Source organism: Jaculus jaculus, chromosome 9, assembly GCF_020740685.1.
Source record: "Jaculus jaculus isolate mJacJac1 chromosome 9, mJacJac1.mat.Y.cur, whole genome shotgun sequence".
NCBI classification, from domain to species: Eukaryota; Metazoa; Chordata; class Mammalia; order Rodentia; family Dipodidae; genus Jaculus; species Jaculus jaculus.
In genome coordinates this window covers 44016577-44032081 of record NC_059110.1, presented here as the reverse complement: position 1 = coordinate 44032081, position 15505 = coordinate 44016577, and the positions used below count along the sequence as shown (strand labels likewise).

Below are 15505 nucleotides of genomic sequence, written 5' to 3'. Positions count from 1 at the left end.
CCTGAGGTACGGAGTGTGACCTGGGCATCACTCGAGTGGACGGCCATCCTCGCCATTGGATCGCCACCCCACCAGGGTGAGTGAAGATCCGCATAAGATCACTACAGGCAATACACCTGTAAAACAGATCTGCTCCATGGTTACCACAGAAGAACCCCACCTATGATACAGACCCACTAAGGTAAGACAAGCGATGCAGACTTCTAGGCAAACCATTTAAGACTATTTAGTCAGATTTGCAAGACACAAGAACTGTGGGTTTTCTTTTTGCACTTCTTTTCCTCCTTTTATTTTTGGTTGGCGCCATCACATGGAATTGCAACATAGCAACAGGGCAACTGAAGCCTCTTGGCCAGGGCTACCCTCTGGCATTGGCTGAAGGCCCCTAGCTCCCTGTGCGAATCCTGACAGCCCGTTCAGGCGTTGGCAAAGACCTCCTATCTAGCCTCTCTTCCTATCAACAAAACTGGGTACACAACAGCCAGTAAATGCTCTTAGAGCAGCTGCCAGTTCTTAAAATTGCAGTCAGGCTCATGTCAAGCCCACCGGGAAATCCCCCATGCCAGTTCTCTGACTTGGAACATTGCCCTCTGGTCTTGCCATTTCTCCTCTTTCCTTTCTGTCATGGGACAGACCCTAAGTAAGCATAAATTGTTGAAGGGCTTAAAACTTCTCTCAAGGCACAAGGAACACGGGTTAAAAAAAAAAGAAGAAGATTTAACAAAGAGTAAAAAGGAGCTAATTGCCATAGTAAAAGATATTTTAAAAGCATATGTTCTTTTTATATGTGTGTGTATATGTGTTTATGTGTGCTCATTGTGCTTGATGGCCGTGTCATATTTGTGACTGTTTTTGACTAAAGAGATGAGAGGGAAGCAGGTGACACCCCTTTCTCTTCTAGAGAACCATTTCAAGGAAATCAACAACCTAAACATAAAAATTAAATAGGAAAAGGTAAATGTCTTTTGCAGGGGTGAATTTGCCAGATATTTGTTCTAGATCAAGTTCAACTTACATAGAGGATTATTTAAAACAACAAAACTGCTGGGTGTGGTGGTGCACGCCTTTAATCCCAGCACTAGGGAGGCAGAGGTAGGAGGATCACCATGAGTTCGAGGCCACCCTGAGACTCCATAGTGAATTCCAGGTCAGCCTGGGCTAGAGTGAGACCCTACCTCGAAAAACCAAAAAAAAAAAAAAAAAAAAAAAAACCAAAAAAAAAAAAAAACTTCCTCTAAAGAGGTAACTTATAATTTGTCAGATATTTTAAAAAAAGATTGTAATGTCCTATTACTTAAAAGGAGGAGGCAACTGATCTGACTTCTGAGCCAGCATGCCTCAAGATAACAACACAATTTGCCTTAGCTACTCCTAATAAAATCATTTCCAAGTGTGTTATTGGTATTAATGATATAAAATTGCATTAAAAATTATATTGTCAGCCCATTTATTAAGGACACCAGGACAGGTTGCTCCTGACATACCAACAAGGATGAGTCAGCAGGATTCTAAGTCAAGGGACTTGAAGCACAAGATTGGAGATTTAGAAAGAGTACACATTCTCCTCTGGTCTAGAGATCAAGTTTACTTTTTGGTAAAAGGTACAAAACTATTATATATATATATATTTATTTATTTATTATTATTATTATTATGAAGAAAGATAGTCATCTCTTCACACTAACCGAAAATTCTGGTCAGTATCCCAACAGGAAACAGAGGATGCATGTGGCTGAAGTGGATAAGGGTAACTCTCAGAGGTGGCTGGAGAGGTGGCCTAGTGGTTAAGGTGCTTGCCTGCAAAACCAAAGGATCCATGTTCAATTCCCCAGGACCCACATAAGCCAGATGCACAAGGTGGTGCATGCATCTGGAGTTGTTTGTAGTGGCTCGATGCCCTGGCATGCCCATTCTCTCTCCCTCTCTCTCGCAATTATATAAATAAATAATTTTTTAAAAATTGTATTAAGACTGCTTTCTTTTTAGTAATAGGATTAATCAATTTGGTGTAATTTTTTAATAGCCTTATAAGAAAGATAATTAATCACTTCTCAGCCTTTTGGCTAAGATCAAGTGTAGTATCTGTTCTTATCAGTTTAATATCTGATATGTCCTCTATCTGAGGACAATATAGTAAAAGGATTTTTGGAACTCGGAGTTGGAATAGGAACTTGCTCCATCCACTCCACACTTCAACCTGGTATTGCAGTACCTCTAGGAACGGTGCACCCCCTCGGGGGAATAAAAAAAAAAAAAAAAGGAAAGATAATTAATGATGGGGTGAAATGAATTGATTAAAGGAACTGGGAAGGAATTTTTCAATGATTACTTGTTAAAAATGCCTTTTGAGTGGTACTTAGATAAGAATGTTAAAGTATATAAATAAAGGTGTATGGATGTAAAAAAAAAAAATAAGAAAGAAAAAGAAAAAGAAAGAAAGAAAGAAATTTTCAGGCCAAACCTAAACACCATGCCTAAAGTTAAAGGTTTTTAATCTGTTTACAAACTTTAAGGAAAAAAAAAACTAATTTTCAGGCTAAAATATGTTGGAATAGCTTGCTTAAGTTTTATCAAATTTAAGTCATGGATAAAACATAAAATTGTTTTATGTTTATAAAAATTTCTGTGGTACATAAAATCAATAGCTATCAAGTTTAATCCAAAATCATTGGTTGTCAAGTAATGTTTTTTCTTTCAAAAAAATTATCAAGGGTCATATTAATATTTACCTAGCTGTTTTGGCTCAGAAAAGACCAGATTCTACTCTATTGTATGTAAAGTAACTGTCTCAACTTTGGCACCATGATAACATTTCATTAGATTTGGTTAACTTACATTCAAAAATTCTAGCTATACAGAACAGTCATCTTGATTTTGATGCTACTAAGGCTGCTAATGATTTATTTACTACAATTAAGTCTGTGTTGCCTGGTTGGGACTCTCTAAGTTCCTGGATAGGCAGCTTTACAGCTATGGGAGTTTGCCTTCTGCTTTTCTTATGCCTATTGCCTCTTTTCTTCAAGTGTTTAATAAAGTCTATTGTAAATGTTCGCACAGAGGTCCAAGCTATACACTATAGGACATGTCCTTGGCTCTCTCAGACTTTATCCTAGTTCTCCCTGAATTTTGACCAGCTGGTGGCCAGATATGGATAGAAGGGAGAAAGAGAATCTAAAACAGACAAACCTGCTGGGTCAAAAAGCACTGAGGATAAGGTAATCTCCATTGTGATGGGCTAAACAAACAATGGTACTTTATGACTTTTAAAATGATAGGTTTATATAAACAGGTGGTCAGAGGCCAGAGGCCCCTGCAATGGAGTGTTTCTGGAATGCCCTTAACATGGAGATTTCTTCAGGACCTTAGAAAAATTAATAAGGCCATGGTACCTATGGGAGCCCTACAACCAGGCCTCCCCACTCCAGTAGCAATTCCTGCAGGATATTGTAAAATCATTATTGACCAAAAGGATTGCTTTTTTGTGGTAAATTTTAGAGGCCCTGAAGATAGTGGAGGCTGCAATTCTGAGCCAAAGGGTCACTTTTATCTCTTATAAAAAGCCTCTTCTCCTGGTCATTTGTGCCACTGACTTAACACCCACCGGGGTGTTTTGTCAGGAGGGGCCCCTCTTCTGGGTCCATTTACCCTCCAAAAGTTAAAAATGGGGGATTTATATCCCATAAAAGGCTCTCCAGGAAATATCCTTCATCATGCTTTGTTTGTCCTAAACTTTTTAACCCTCAATACTCAGGAAAATTCAGCTGCTGATCGCTTTTGGCACACAAATACAAAAAATACCTTTGCCAAAGCCATGTGGAAAGATCCTTTAACCTTAAAATGGAATGGCCCAGACCCAGTACTCATTTGGGGCCAAGGATCAGTATGTTTGTTTTACACCAAAGAAAATGCTGTGAGATGGCTTCCAGAGAGACTTGTAAAACAAGCTGATGATCCTCCAGTGACATCTCACATATCCAGGGAAGAACCAGTTCCCTGAGAAAATCTCCTTTTTTCCCTAACAGGAGAAAGCTGGAAGGACCTCTACTTATCTTAATCCTCTCACTCACAATTGGACCCGTTACTATAATTAAAATCATGTCATTTGTATGTTAACAGATTAAGGCCATTAAGATGCAGCCTTTACTGATCCATTATCACAGACTGGAGCTGGCAGATCAAGGTGTTGCCACTGAACACCTACCACCTGCAGCTGTCACTCTCCCTTGATCTTACATTCTGTACTTATTTACTATACTGCTGTCATCTACACCTCTGTTATTGCTGCGGTCTACCTGTCATGGCCAAATAGCTAACCCCCTTTAGGAGCTGCATAGGATTCAGACCTATGCATATCAGCTCACAATAAAGTGAGTGCGATATTGGCACCAACGTGGGTGTGAGGCAAAGCACTGCAAGGGAATGTCCCTATCTGACTGCTTCTGAATTCCCTGAAAGAAAAACCTGACTTACATGGAGGTTGGTACCATAACTGTTATCACTAAGGCCGTGCCTCACTCTCCAGCCACATAGGCCCTGCCTCCCCTCCCCAAAAGGTACCAAGGGCCAAAGATTGTGGGAAAAAGACATCCCCACGGGAGGAGTCGGGTCCCTACTCCCCCAGTTGGTTAATGCCCACCACTGCAAAGTGGGCCTCCCCTTCTTTTTTGTATAAAAGAAGGGAGGAGATGCTGGGAGCTATGAACCAAACCTTGGCCATGTTAACAGAGACTGCCATATAGCAAGTTAAGTTTTTACATCCTCACCTAATACTCAACTACTGGAAACAAAGACTGCCATATAGCAAGTTAAGTTTCTACTTCCTCACCTAATATTCAACTACCAGAAACAATGGGATCGTACAGCTGGTTAAACACTCCCCCACCCTGCCGGTAGCTGATGAAGAAACAAAGGCATTGTGGTTTAACCAGTAACTCTGTGCTCTTTGCCCTAACTATGTCCCCTTTCCCCTACAACTCCTTGCCCTGACCATGTCCCCTTCCCCCTACAACCCTATATAAACCTACATGTAAGAATAAACTCCCGAGGCCTTGACAAACATCTAGCATGCTTCTTGTGTCTGTTTGGCTTTTTTCACCCAGGTTAGCTTCTCCTCGAGTCCTTGTTCAACTCCCCACTGGCTGGGGCACTATTTGAGGCTTTTGGTGATTCTCTGGTGGGGTGGTAAGTGGGTACTTGGCTCTCTTCTGTATGCTGTGATTTCTCAAATACCCAGGCTGGGAGAAGGCATTATGCTGGCAGTGGACAGTTGCAGGCAATTACCATATTAATGCCAACTCAGTCATGGTAAGGAGTTGCTGACTGGTGAGGTGACTTTAAGGATAAGTCACCTTGCTGGCGTTTTATGACAGAGCAATAGAACAGAATGCCAAATCTGTATTTTTATTTATTTATTTATTTATTTATTTATTTATTTATTTATTTATTTATTCATTTATTTATTTATTGTACAGAGACAAAGCGGAAGCTATATATAGAGAGAGTTGACATGCCATAGCCTCTAGTCACTGCAAACAAATTCCAGATGCATGTGTCAACCTATGCATCTGGTTTACATGGGTCATGAGGAGTTGAATTTGGGTCCTTTGGCTTTTCAGGCAAATGTCTTAACCACTGAGTAATTGCTCCAGCCCTAAATCATTATTTAATGAGTAACATTTTTCTGTGAACATGTAAAAGAAACAAAAATGGAAAATAACTGCATTTAGACAAAAAAAAAAAAGCAAAGTCCTCATTCTTCCTAGTATACGTACATACTCTGGATGGTGTATCTATAACATCATATATTTACCACAGTGGACACAAAAATGCTCATGTTATACATATATAAGGATTCTGTGTTATAAAGGAACTGTTGACAAGGAATATTTACAAAAAATTAAAAGAGTTATCCATTTTGCTGAGGTGCTAAGACAAACGTCTGTATCAGTTTAAAGGCAAAAATTTGACCAGCTTTTAAAAATTAAAAATTTTTAATTTTGTGTGTGTGTGTGTGTGTGTGTGTGTGTGTGTGCATAAGACCCTATTTACCCAAATATATGTCCCTCTTTTCCCTCTGCTGCCTTTTCTTCTCACTAGCAATATTGCCTTACCTAACACTAGGCTTTCTCCATCAGCACCTTCCATTCCCCCCCACAGTTATGGTTGACAACCCCCAGAACATCAAAGATCTGCTGCTATTTAAAGACAGAGATGGCTCAAAACATTGAAGCAGGTGTCCTTACTATCTGTTAAGATCCTAGAGTAGTTTTCATATGGAGAACGTATTACTAGGAATGATGACTATGGCCATACGAAATGATGTGATAGACCCTTTTGAAACTTTATGAAAATAATCATACAAGACAGACATTCAAGCTCATTTACGGATGGAGAGAATGAATTCAGGTGGTATCCTTGAGAAATCCCACCAGACAGCCACAACAGGGAGCCAGGGAAGAGCTCTCTAAGCCAGGAAGTGCATTTTCTCCCTTGCTCCACACTCTGACCACAACAGTTTAGTGTGCTTCTAATTAAGTTTTCCAGAATTGCACTCAGGAATCCCAGGAAATCCCTAGAAACAGTCACACATGACCCATTTACTTGTCATCATTCCTTCCTTCATTTTCTCTCCCTCCCTCCCTTTTGTTCTTCCTTCTTTTCTTTTGTTTCTCCTTTCACTCTTTCTTTCTTCTTTCTTCTACAGTGAGTCTATATGATCCACACAATTATTTAGTTTGTCAATAAGTTTCAGGGCACAAACAGAATAAAAAATTGCCAAAAGTCTTATGGCACTTTTGGGTGGGTGGTGGTACTTGTTCAGGAAGTTAGATGAGGAAGTGCAGATGGAAAGGACGAGAAGTGCCAGAGCCAGGCTTCATCTCTTTCCATGTCAGTGAGCCAGACAATTCCAAAAGTGTGCTATAGCTCTCGAGTACTCTGACAAAAATGCATCACATAACAAAAGAGGGGTGATGTTTATTTGGCTAGTCTGAGAGGTCTCACTCTGTCCATACTCACTTGGCTTGGTTGCAGCCTATCCTGAGGGGAGCATGTGGTGGATAGCATGTGGTGGGGAAGGCCTGTTTAGCTCATGGGAGCAGGGAAGCAGGAAGTAAGAAAGCGACATGGTCCCAAATGTCCTTCAAAGGTGTACCCAAATGATCTTTCTCCATACATCCCACTTTCTAAAGGTTCTACCACTTGGACTAGAGACCAAGCCTTCATGGAAAGGGCTTCAGGGGGACATTACAAATCGAAACTATAGCAGAGGAAACTAAAAGTAACCCAGAATGAACTATTTTTAAAGTAGCCTAAGCTAATGAGGGAGTGCCATCTACTTGGTGTCATCCACTTGAAAGATAAGCACTCTTTAGCTCCCATTACACATGGCTCATGTAGCTATGGAGGCCTTAAGGAGGCATTCTTCAGCAAACACGAAATTAAAATGAAAGTTTTACTGTGCTGTAGAATCTTGGGATTTTTTTTTTTGACAGATCTGTGAAAACTCATAGTGCACTAAACATAGTACACATTTAGATATTCCTGTTTTATAATAAAATTTTCTCCTGAATTAGATTTCCAATAGAGGAAGGCTTTAAATTTTTTTCCTTGTTTATGATCCTAAAATTGCTGACATCAAGCAGGAAAATCATGAGGATATCAGATAATTGTGGGCTTGGTTTGGTTTAGATTTAAATATATGGTTTGGGGTAAATTATTTGGTTCTGGATAAACTATTTTGCACCAATTTAAGTGTGAAAATTTCTAAAATAAACACTAGGTGGCGCACTCACCATACATCTTACCCACAAAAGTCAACTTGAACTTGAGCTTCTGACCTTTGCTGAGGTTTTTTTTTTTTTTTTTTTTTTAGTTTTCTATTCAGCTAATACAGGCAGTTTGGTAACTTTATGAGGCTCATCTGTGACCTACCCCTCCCCAATGGCTCCTCCTTGTTGATGTATATGGGTCGTGCATTGTGGAGTTAGCCCACAGTTATTGGTACGATAAACGTCTCTGCATATCATGACCCAACATGGAGCTCTGATATTCTTTCTGCCCCCCCTCTTCCGCAAAATTTCCCTGAGCTATATTGGGTTCAATTTTGGTCTCCTTCAGTGATGAGATGTTGGGGGCCTCTGAGGCTCTGGCTCTCTGATTTGGTAGGAGTTGATTTTTCTCTGTGTTGATCTCCTTCCTCCTTGTGCTGGTATCTGGTTCATCAGGAAAACAGCACCCTTGCTTGTTTTGCCAATTTTCCTTAGGTTCAGTCAGGGCCTTTTTGAGGTATGATGGGGTGGTTCTGTCCTTAGGATCTGTATCTATCTGAAAAAGAGAAGCAGAATCTCCAACGGAGAGTGAGTTAGCATCAGGACAAATGAGATAACCCTTACTTTTTTAGTGTGTAGGCCCTCTTGTACCCCATGAATGATGGTAGCTTGATATTGGAGAGTGGGCTTATGTTTGGATATGGTTCTGACTTGTTTCCCAGCTTCAGCTATGGGTCCCTCACCACTGAGGGGATCACTTAGCCAAATCAAGAGCAGTTGGTTCCCCACCATGGCTATGTTCCACTATTGCACTTGTGTGAGCATCACAACAGGTTATTTGTTGCTAAGTAGGTTAGACCATGAGTTATTTGGACAGATATTGGTCATTTCCCCCAGTCACCCATGTAGCACCTTCTGGCACTAGACACGCTGACTGTCTGGGGACTGACTCTCTCCTGACCTCCAGCCATGCCATTCCATTTTACTTGTCAGCTGCATATGGAGTCTTCAGCAATAAGGTCTTACACCTTTGTCGTTTTTGTGTTATATTCTGCTACATGCGTTAGTCAAGATTATTGAAAAAACAGTATCCCAAAAGTATGCTGTTTCATGGAAAACTTCAAAAGATAGTTTAGAAACAGAATTATAGTAGTCAATATTCTAATCCCTTGTTATTTAAAAAAAAAAAAAAACCTTATAGTTTTAGGTACCACAAGAGGGGGACATAATACATTATATGAATACACTTTAGGCATGCTTTAATGATTTTCAAGTTAAAAGCAGAATTTTCCAATGTAATTCTCTTAGAGCTTTCAAAAAAGTTTGAACCCAAGTAAATGATTGTGAATTTCAGGCTTTGTTCATAACTTAATTTGGAATATCTTTCCTCAGTGGACTCCCTCCTTCTGGAAAGATGTGTGTTGTGAAGACAGAACTGAGTGATTATTCCTGCTCTTCCAAGGGGATGGCGGGAAATAGAAAAAGCTTTCTCCATAACTCTCACTGTATGTTGTGAGGGAAGTTTGAGCGCACAAAGGGGATATGAGCCAAGTAGTTTTGGCAGGGCACTTTCGGAGTTTAGAGACTATGAACATGGTCTCTCTATCTCTGGAGTCTTTTCTCCAGACAATAAGTTTCTTAATTAGTGAGAAAGAGGGGCCACATGCAGGTAGACAGCATGGGAAGAGACAGAGAATAACACTTGCTATGCCTTAACAACTGTTCCCATGGCTTTATGTGTCAATTTAATTTTCACAATAACCCCATACATAAAACACAGGCTCTAGAAATGCTTATCCAAGGCCACCCTAGTAATGTCAGGCCCAGGTGCTAGATGCCTATGTCAGAAGTGTGACAAAGTCCAAATGAGGAAGAAAGAGCAACCTGTCGCTGCCCATGCATTCTTTTTATTAAAAGAGTTATTTTCTTAGAGCTTTGGTTTTCTCAAATATGATCTGAAGTTATTGAACAATTTTCTAAATACAACCTACTTTTAATGGTTTCTGATTTTGTGACTTGTTTTGTGAGGTATTTAGGAATAATCTATTTTCAGTAATAGTAACATATTCATTCTTAATTGGCAATTATATACATATACATATATTTTTCTGAAATACTTAAGTTTTCTACTTGAGAGGAGCCAGACTGGTCATGTTTTGTGCCATCTCCACACCTGAATGAGTGATGTCATTTCTCAGTGTTAACTGAAGACCTTATCAGAGTCCCTGGGGCAGGTCTGTCATACAACCTCACAGCTTCACTGGGTGGATGTTTGCTGAATTCTTCCTCAGTGCTTCTCCAAGACAGAAGTGGGCAGTTCCCCACTCTTGTGCATTTGACTTCCCTGGCTCACATGCATGTTGTGCCCTTTCACCTGGATAAGGATCACTGTTATTTCAGTGGATAGCAATTATAAGATCTTTCTTTCCCCATTTCATCTTTATTTTTAGAAATTATCTTCCTTTTATCTCTCATCTCCTTTGTGGTGGTTTAAAACAGATGTCTTCCATAAACTCCTGGGCTTTGAATGCTTGGTCCACAGATGGTAACAATTTGGGTGGTGGAGCCCTGCCTTGCTGGAGCAGGTGTGTTGTGAGGGGTGTTATAGGCAGCTCCTCCTTGCCAGAGTTCAGTTAACTCTCTTGCTGTTGTTTTCCCTCCCCATGCTCTGGCAGAGGTGATGTCCAGTTCTGCTCATAATATGTTTTCCCTTGTGTTGCAGACAGGTTTGCACTGCTGACAGAAATCACCCAACCAAGAGCAGCTTGTGGGGAAAAAAAAAAAAAAAACAGGTTTGTTTTGGCTACAGACTCAAGGGGAAACTCCATGATGGCAGGAGTAAACAATGACATGAGCACAGGGTGGACATCATCTTCTGGCCAACATCAGATGGACAACAGCAACAGAAGAGTATGCTAAACACTGACAAGAAGAAGCTGGTTATAACACGCATAAGACTGCCCTCAACAATACACTGCATCCAGGGGGGTTTAATTCCCAAATTTCCATCAGCTGGGAACCTAGTATTGAGAAAACCTCAGTTTATGGGGTACACCTGAATCAAACCACCACATTCTACTCCAGCCCTCATAAACTGATAACCATCCATGATGTAAAATGTAATGAACTCAGTTCAACTTTAAAAGTCCCCATAGTTTATATCAATCCTAGTGATATTCAAACATTCCCATAGCCCAAAATCTTTTAGCTGAGCTATAATACAAAACACACACACACACACACACACACACAGTATCACAGAATAAACACTCACACTGCAAAAGATAGCATTTGGGTATAGCAAAGAAACACTCAACCAATACAATATTTAAAGAGGGTAAACATCAAACTCTGTAGCTCCAAGTCCAACAACTCCAGTCAGTGAAAGGTCTCCAAGTCCTATAATTCTAACCAAGAACAATTCTCTGGAATTCCAATTCTGCCCCTGCGGCTAGGCTGCTCACAGTCCTGGGAAACTTCATCCAGGGCTGGCAGGTCTCCTTAATAGCCTTCCTGTGGTCCCAGCATCTCCACTGAGTCACCACTGCAACCCACGGTCTATCCTCATGGCTCCATCAGATCTCCATGCAAGCAATCCATCAAACCTGCTTCACACTGCCCATGGCCATTTTCAAAACACAAGACCATGCTGCAAATTCAATGAATCACTCTTTTCTGCATTTCTCATACTCTACAATACCAGGTTGGGCATCAATTTGTTAATCCAGTAGGGGAATAAAGCAGAATTTGAAGAACAGGACACTCCTTCAGCATTCAGACCCCCCTTTCAAAAGACTGCATGCTTTCTGTTGGCCCAATGCAAGTCAGCTGGCTCAATCTCAGTGGTTGTGATCTGTCATATGATTTCAGCTGAACAGGCAGAAGTTTCAGCCCTAACATTTCTTTTTTTTTTCTTTTTTTCTTTTTTTTTTTTTTTGCCATATCCCTGTACATACACTGGTCTGTTTCTATGTAATGAAACCCTGCACAGGTTCTCAGCACAGGTTCTCAGAACATGGGCAAAACAGCAAGCCTCTCACACAAACTGCTTCCAGCTCAGTTTAGGCAAAGCTTTTTCTCACCTTCATAAGCCAAACTTCACAGTCCCTAGTTCTTACTGCATTCAGGTTTTTCAACTCTGACCAGAATAGTACATAAAACCATACATACAGCACTGCAAGGTGTCTCTTAGACTAAGATTTCAAATTCTCCCACATTCCTCCTACAAAACAGTTCCAAAAGGTCACACACAGTCAGGTTTCCTACTTTTCTGGTACCAACTTTACTGCTGCAGTCAGATTGCCTTCCTTGCTGGCAGAAAACACCCAACCAAGAGCAGCTTGTGAGAAAATAGGTTTATTTTAGCTTACAGACTTGAGGGGAAGCTCCATTATGGCAGGGTAAACAATGCCATGAGCAGAGGGTGGACATCACTTCCTGGCCAACATCAGGTGGACAAGAGCAACAGGACAGTGTGACAAACACTGGCAAGAGGAAGCTGGTTATAACACCCATAAGTCCATCCCCAATGATACACTGCCTTCAGGAAGCACTAATTTCCAAATCCCCATCAGCTGGGAACCTAGCATTTAGAACACCTAAGTTTAGGGGGGCACCTGAATCAAACCACCACACCTTGCCATCATAAAGCTTACCATAGAGACTGTAAGCCAAAATAGATACTTTCCTTTTGGTTGGATGCTTTATCCCAGCAATGGGAAGATAAAGACATTAGGAAATTGGTACCACAGGAGTGGAGTTGTAGCTGGTAGAAACCTTACCATGTGGCTTTTGGTCTTTTGGAACTGATTTCTAGGAAGAATGTGGAAAGATTTTGCAATTTTTGTAGTGCTCTAAGACAAACTTGATAGACCATTTTGGTCAGAGTTGAAATACCTAAATGCAGTAAGAACTGTGAACTATGAGGCTGGGTTTTTGAAGGGAAAAGAGAACTTTGTTCAGACTGGGCTAGAGATAGTTTGTATGATAGGTTAGCTGTGTTCTACCAATTCCTAAAAACTTCAGCAGAGTTGAATTTAGAATAAATGGACTGGTGTGAACAGTAAGGTAGAAGTAACTGAAAGTTTCTGGCTGATGATAGCAGCTGGAGCCTTGCTGGAGGAGGTGTGTTGCTGGGGGCAGTCTTGTGTTACAGCAAGCTTTCCTTACCAGAGTTTGGCTCATTCTCCTGATGCTGCATTCCACCTGCTCTGGTAGAGGTGATGGCAGTCTCTGCTAGTGCCATGCTTTCTCTTGCCCATCATAAAGCTTCCCTTTGAAACTATAAGCTAAACTAAGTTTTCCTCCTGTTAGCTATTTTTGTACAGATGCATTGTTGCAACAATGACAAGGTAATTACAACACCAACACATCCCTGTTCTTAGATAACCCTGGAATTACCACAGTAGAAGTCTTCTGGAAACAGTCATTAGAAGAGAGAGGAGGATACCCCATTAATGATTGAATTTCTGGGTGTTCTTTCAAAGCCACTACTTGTTGTGCCCTTGATTCCAGGTCCAGCCAGATGATGGTCAACGTGACTTGTGGGTCACATGTCAGGAAGGAGATATAGTAAATGTGGGGCAACTTCTACATGTGTCAATCACGTGGCATCACAGAAGAAGGATAACTTAGCAGGAATTGCCAGTGTTTCAGAAGACTGAGAGGAGGCAGAAGTGTATGAGTTATGTTGGGAGAAAAGTGTGCTACTCTGCATGGTTCACACTGTGGAGCTTGTGTAAAGGAGAGGTGAGAAATATAGACCTCAAAATTAGAAATCAGATTCACAAAAGAATCCAAAGATCCAGGAAAGCAGGCTAAGTCATATGAATTTTCTCCTAAATATATGAAATTAGGTATTTTCTACTTTATTCTTAGTTAATAAATGTGAAATGGATGGAAATTATCAAGAACTATCAAACTGAAAAAGGATTTCCAAATCAGAAAATAAAGATGTGGAAACTGTAAGGAAACTTGGTTCAAAATAACAAAAATATAAAACTTAATCCACATAATTCTTGCCATATTGATTCCTCATTGTTATGCATTCCCTCCCAGGATACTTAATGTGTTTCTTGCATATCTAACTTACTCTAGCTGGCATCAGCTAAACAAAGGCAGACATTCCTCAGATCAAAATGTCCTTGTTTGTTTGTTTGTGGTGTTGTTTAAAGAATAACATTTCATGAGTTCCCTCTGACCTCAGAGATTCAGGTGCCTGAGGAAACTAGATTCCTAACCACTGGGGGCTCTACCACTAAGACTTCTGCATTTTAACAAGCTGGAGCACAACCATGTCCTGGTAGCAGAAATGAACAGAATTTCTACATTCAAGAAAGGTCTTCTGTAGATTGTCAAAGGAAAAAAAAAGCAGTAATCAGAAGCTAGTTGACAGACAAATATATGCTTTAATATCTTTAATAGGGGAAAATTAGATCAACACTGAAAGGAGAGAAAAGAAATAACAAAGATGATGTATAAAGAAAGAGACGGAATGGATAGTAGAAATGAATGAGAAAAATGACATAGTTCTAGCAAATGAAAAGAAATAAAACCACATAAACTTCTCAAAATAGTTGCCGTGGGGAACTTAGTTGAGAAGTTCTCTACTGAATAATCATTGGACACACTGAATTTAATCTGGGCTCTACTAGTATCAACTGGAATACCAAAACATTTCAGATTTGCTAGTTATGATCAGCACATTTTCCATTCCATATTTCTCAGAGCAGAAGTGATCAATTTCAAAAATGTTCACTGCAATAATAAAGGAATTACAGTGTTGAAGCCTAGGAACACGACAGGGTGAGGAGTAGGAAATCAGATCCATCTAGGGTGTCATAGTAGTGTTCGTAATAACAATCAAAAAGCCAGAAAAGTACATCAGGAGAGCAGCTCCAAGTTCACACATGATAGTCATTACAGTTTCCTAGTGTTCTGTTGAAAACTGTTTTCCATATAAAGAGCTTTACACACAAGGTCATGTTGTAGAGAGAGTTTCACATAACAATGCAGTTGTTTCCCTTCATCCAGTGTGAGTCCTCTGTGACACCTATCATCACCACACTCTTCTTAGGAAACACACACATACCCCAAAGCTTTGGAAAGTCTTATTGTACCCACCTAAAATTTGCTTTTCTACTGTTAATTTTACTTTGCAGAAATTTTGCTTCCTGCATTTCTATTAATAAACTCTTTGTAACAAGTTGTCTCTCTTTCTTGAGCTAAAATTCTTAAGAGTGTCAGGGGACTGTGTGAAGGGAAGGGCAGGGGGCAGTAAGACTATTAGAGGTTACTTTCCATAGTGACTCATGCCATCTCTTTTTGCAAAGCAAAAACAGGAGTGTTGAAATTTGCTGTTAGTTGGAATCACACTCTTTTTTTTTTTTTTCTTCATGGTAACACAGACTTTCTGTAAAGGTATACCCTACTTATGGGCTTGAATGAATGCTACACTATAAATACTTATGGCTATAAAATTTTGAAAGGCATAGCATTAGATAAATATTTGGCTTTTGGCAAACATCTGGATTTCCTTTTTGTAATTTACATTGGTGAGCATTTGTTCATCCTCATATTGACATTACCTTGTTGATTTTAATTATCAGAACAAGCAAGTGAAATCCTAGAAACTGAATGGAGAGTCGTTACAAAGCAAATGCAATACTCAGCCCTCAACCATCTGCCTAGATGAAGTCAAGATTGTTTCCAAGATAGGGATGGGGCAGAGAGATCCA

At 40.1% G+C, this 15505-nt stretch overlaps 1 non-coding gene across 1 annotated transcript; it reads left to right on the top strand.

Annotated features, from left to right (window-relative positions):
• Window positions 1-2043: 2043 nt before the first annotated feature.
• On the top strand, window positions 2044-2234 carry LOC123463644. The gene has a single exon (XR_006639048.1). It is a non-coding gene; the product is annotated as a U2 spliceosomal RNA (small nuclear RNA).
• The last annotated feature ends 13271 nt before the right edge of the window (window positions 2235-15505 follow it).